Raw genomic sequence first — 5,611 nt, 5'->3', positions numbered from 1 at the left:
ATATACTGTCGAATCCGTGTATTCGGAAGAACGAAATATCAACAAATGAAATTGCCATCATGACATCAGTAATATATATAAAAGATATCGATATACAAAATGTCGTACATCAATACGATACATATAAATAATGTATAATTAATTTAATTAATTTGTCGTGTTGTTGATGTATACAATAATTAAGAACCCCTGGTAAATCTCTCTGTGAAAGAAAAATGTTTTGTAACATTCTGACAAAATCTCTTTTCGCCGATCCGATTCCGAAACATTATTAAAAAAATTACTTCCATGCACCATACTTATATATTACTAATTTAATTTCACAATGTTATCTTGATCTTGTTTGTAGGGAGAGGACAAAAATAGGCCATGCATGCTGTCCGATCCTATTTCATTTTGAAATAAGATATTGCAACGAATTATTGACATTCATGTATCACAGGACAGGACCTTCCCCCTTTTTTTTTAAACCCCTGGGGAAGTTGACTTTTTATACAAAGTCCTTTATAGTAATGTACAAAACATGCATGCTCTATTTTAAATATAAAAAATTAACGGAAAATAAAACGATTTATGCACCCCCACCCCCCACCCCCCGCATATGAAAAGAGGAAGCTTTTAATTAACCCCCTTTTTATATGCAAGTTGGGGTTGTTTAAAATAAATCGTTTATTTTCAGTTAATTTTCAGGTATTTGATATGGAACATGTTGTGTACATCACTTTAAAGGAAGTTCTAAGAAGTGATCGGAATATAAGTACAGGTAGATATGTATACACGTACATGCATATATTTACAATTTCAGAATATGGTTCCCTCTATTTCTTACGAAAATCGATTGCAATTCATTCATGTATCTGAAGAAACTCACAGGACTGAAATCTACACGCCCCGTTTATAGACTGGTCGAAACCTACATCAACATAGGAAAAATCACGAACTGGACGATATTAACTACAGGAGACGACTTGGCTGCTTCTTTTAACTAACGTACTGATGTACATTCACCAGTAATTTGGTTAATTAAGGTCTTCCGTTTCCAACGGAAGACCTTTCTAATATTGTGCGGGTTAAGATTATTCTTATTTTTCTTTTTAGGGTCTTCCGTTTCCAACGGAAGACCCTCTTGTTATTCTACGGTTTCTTTTTCTTTATTATTAGGGTCTTCCGTTTTCAACGGAAGACCCTCTTGTTATTCTTCGGTTTCTTTTTATTAGGGTCTTCCGTTTTCAACGGAAGACCCTCTTGTTATTCTTCGGTTTCTTTTTATTATTAGGGTCTTCCGTTTTCAACGGAAGACCCTTTTGTTTTTCTACGGTTTCTTTTTTTAGGGTCTTCCGTTTTCAACGGAAGACCCTCTTGTTATTCTATTGTTTCTTTTTCATTAGGGTCTTCCGTTTTCAACGGAAGACCCTCTTGTTATTCTTCGGTTTCTTTCTATTATTAGGGTCTTCCGTTTTCAACGGAAGACCCTCTTGTTATTCTTCGGTTTCTTTCTATTATTAGGGTCTTCCGTTTTCAACGGAAGACCCTCTTGTTATTCTTCGGTTTCTTTCTATTATTAGGGTCTTCCGTTTCCAACGGAAGACCCTCTTGTTTTTCTTTGGTTTCTTTTTATTATTATTTTATTTTTTATTTTTTTTCTGACTCCTTCTCGGCTTTATATCTCAAAAAGTTTTCATCCGATTTCAATGAAATTTTCAGAGCTTTTGTAAAGTTACCGTGCCTAAAAGATGTTAAAGTTTCAGCATTTATGTCACTTCCGTTCAAATTTGGCGGCCATTTTTAAATTTAAAAAAAGTGATTTTGTCCGGAAGAAATCTCCGTAAACTTTAAAGATATCGCTTTGAAATTTTTACTGATGATAAATGTATCAATTCTATAATGTACTGGGGGGTTTAAAATTTTGTTCATCAATTTTGCTCAAAACCGGAAGCAGTTCCAATTTTTGGAAATTTTCATTTTTTTGTACAAAATAAGACAATACATCAGTCTTATAGAACTTGCCATGGTGAATTCAAATCTGAAATCCGTTTGAAAATCGGACGATGCATTACAGAGATATCGGGGTTTAAAAATTGATTTTTCCGGAAATTTTGATTCCTCATCCTTGGTTTAAAAAATAGCGTAATGTTCAAAGTAAAATTAACTCGTACCAAAAATAATCGCTAAGTCGTACTTGAACACATTCGGATTTTTTTGTTAAGTCGTTCTTGAAATCAGAAAGGTTTTTGTTAAGTCGTACGTAAAATCATTCGTATTTTGTTAAGTCGTACCAGGAATAATTCGATTTTTTTCATCTTTTTATTTTAGTTACTCTTGTTATTGGTTTAAGGGCTCTGCTTCATACAGGAACTTCCAGCTTTACTTCCGATATTAACGGAAGACCCACTCGTTGCTTTGCAACGAGCTTTGCTCTAGTTATTATTATTCTTTTTATTTTTTTTTCTGACTCCTTTTTGGCTTTATAACTCAAAAAGTTTACAACCGATTTTGATGAAATTTTCAGAGTTTGTGTGCAACTATAATACCTCAAAGTTTGTGAAGTTTCTTTGAAAACATCACTTCCGTTTTTACGTTACGTCATTTTTAAAATTTTCAAAAAGTCATTTTGTCCGCGGCGTTTCTCAAAAATGCTTTAAGATAGAGGCTTGAAATTTTCAATGCTTATGATTTAATCGATTTACCTCTGTAATAAGGCTGGAAATGAAAATCTGTCACTTCCGGTCGAAACCGGAAGGGAATCAAATTTTTCGAAAAAATAAATTTTCTGATCAAATCAAAAATGAATATGTGTTTTATAGAGCTTATTAAGCTGAATCTAACACTGAAAGTCGTTTTAAAATCGGACGATGCATTACAGAGATATACGAGTTCAAAAAATGATTTTTCCGGAAATTTTGATTCCGCGTTTTTGGTTAAGAAATTAGTATCAAGTTCTTGGTTAAATTAACTTGTACCTAAAAATTAATTGTTAAGTCGTACTGTAACACATTCGGATTTTTTTTGTTAAGTCGTTCTTGAAATCGGAAAGGTTTTTGTTAAGTCATACGTAAACTTATTCGGTTTTTGTTAAGTCGTACCAGGAATAATTCGATTTTTTCATGTTTTTATTTAAGGTACTCTTGTTATTGGTTTAAGAGCTCTGCTTCTTACAGGATCTTCCAGCTTTACTTCCGACATTAACGGAAGACCCACTCGTTGCTTTGCAACGAGCTTTGCTCTAGTTATTATTATTATACTTTTTCTTTTTTTTTCTGACTCCTTCTCGGCTTTATAACTCAAAAAGTTTCCAACCGATTTTAATGAAACTTTCAGAGATAATGTGAAACTATTATCCCTCAAAGATGTTAAAGTTTTCTTGACAACGTCAATTCCGTTTTGACGTAACGTCATTTTTAAAATTTTCAAAAAGTCATTTTGTCCGCGGCGTTTCTCAAAAACGTTTTGAGATAGAGGCTTGAAATTTTCAATGGTTATGATTTAATCGATTTACCTCTGTAATAAGGCTCGAAATGAAAATCTGTCACTTCCGCTCGAAACCGGAAGTGAAACAAATTTTTCGAAAAAATGAATTTTCTGATCAAATCAAAAACGAATATGTGTTTTGTAGAGCTTATTAAACTGAATCTAACACTGAAAACCGTTTTAAAATCGGACGATGCATTACAGAGATATTGGGATTTAAAAATCGATTTTTCCGGAAATTTTGATTCCGCGTCCTTGGTTTAAAAAATAGCATAACGTTAATAGTAAAGTTAACTCGTACCAAAAATAATTGTTAAGTCGTACTTAAACACATTCGGATTTTTTTTGTTAAGTCGTTCTTAAAATCAAAAATGTTTTTGTTAATTCGTACTTAAAATCATTCGGATTATGTTAAGTCGTACCAGGAATAATTCGATTTTTTTTCATCTTTTTATTTTAGTTACTCTTGTTATTGGTTTAAGAGCTCTGCTTCTTACAGGAGTTTCCAGCTTTACATCCGGTACTAACGGAAGACCCACTCGTTGCTTTGCAACGAGCTTTGCTCTAGTTATTATTATTCTTTTTATTTTTTTTTCTGACTCCTTTTCGGCTTTATAACTCAAAAAGTTGACAACCGATTTTAATGAAATTTTCAGAGGTTGTGTGCAACTATTATACCTCAAGGTTTATTAAGTTTCTTTGAAAACGTCACTTCCGTTTTTACGTTACGTCATTTTTAAAATTTTCAAAAAGTCATTTTGTCCGCGGCGTTTCTCAAAAACGCTTCTAGATAGAGGCTTGAAATTTTCAATGGTGATGATTTAATCGATTTACCTCTGTTATAAGGCTGGAAATGAAAATCTGTTACTTCCGGTCGAAACCGGAAGGGTATCAAATTTTTCGAAAAAATGAATTTTCTGATCAAATCAAAAATTAATATGTGTTTTATAGAGCTTATTAAGCTGAATCTAACACTGAAAGCCGTTTTAAAATCGGACGATGCATTACAGAGATATACGAGTTCAAAAAATGATTTTTCCGGAAATTTTGATTCCGCGTTTTTGGTTAAGAAATTAGTATAAAGTTCTTGGTTAAATTAACTTGTACCTAAAAATTAATTGTTAAGTCGTACTGTAACACATTCGGATTTTTTTTGTTAAGTCGTTCTTCAAATCGGAAAGGTTTTTGTTAAGTCGTACGTAAAATTATTCGGTTTTTGTTAAGTCGTACCAGGAATAATTCGATTTTTTCATCTTTTTATTTAAGGTACTCTTGTTATTGGTTTAAGAGCTCTGCTTCTTACAGGAACTTCCAGCTTTACTTCCGACATTAACGGAAGACCCACTCGTTGCTTTGCAACGAGCTTTGCTCTAGTTATTATTATTCTTTTTATTTTTTTTTCTGACTCCTTTTCGGCTTTATAACTCAAAAAGTTTACAACCGATTTTAATGAAATTTTCAGAAGTTGTGTGCAACTATAATACCTCAAAGTTTGTGAAGTTTCTTTGAAAACGTCAATTCCGTTTTTACGTTACGTTATTTTTAAAATTTTCAAAAAGTCATTTTGTCCGCGGCGTTTCTAAAAAACGCTTCAAGATAGAGGCTTGAAATTTTCAATGGTTATGATTTAATCGATTTACCTCTGTAATAAGGCTGAAAATGAAAATCTGTCACTTCCGGTCGAAACCGGAAGGGTATCAAATTTTTCGAAAAAATGAATTTTCTGATCAAATCAAAATTGAATATGTGTTTTATAGAGCTTATTAAGCTGAATCTAACACTGAAAGCCGTTTTAAAATCGGACGATGCATTACAGAGATATACGAGTTTAAAAAATGATTTTTCCGGAAATTTTGATTCCGCGTTTTTGGTTAAGAAATTAGTATCAAGTTCTTGGTTAAATTAACTTGTACCTAAAAATTAATTGTTAAGTCGTACTGTAACACATTCGGATTTTTTTTGTTAAGTCGTTCTTGAAATCGGAAAGGTTTTTGTTAAGTCGTACGTAAAATTATTCGGTTTTTGTTAAGTCGTACCAGGAATAATTCGATTTTTTCATTTTATTTAAGGTACTCTTGTTATTGGTTTAAGAGCTCTGCTTCTTACAGGAACTTCCAGCTTTACTTCCGACATTAACGGAAGA

This window comes from Crassostrea angulata, chromosome 5 (assembly GCF_025612915.1).
Source record: "Crassostrea angulata isolate pt1a10 chromosome 5, ASM2561291v2, whole genome shotgun sequence".
Classification (NCBI taxonomy): domain Eukaryota; kingdom Metazoa; phylum Mollusca; class Bivalvia; order Ostreida; family Ostreidae; genus Magallana; species Magallana angulata.
Note: the sequence above shows the minus strand (reverse complement) of the source record.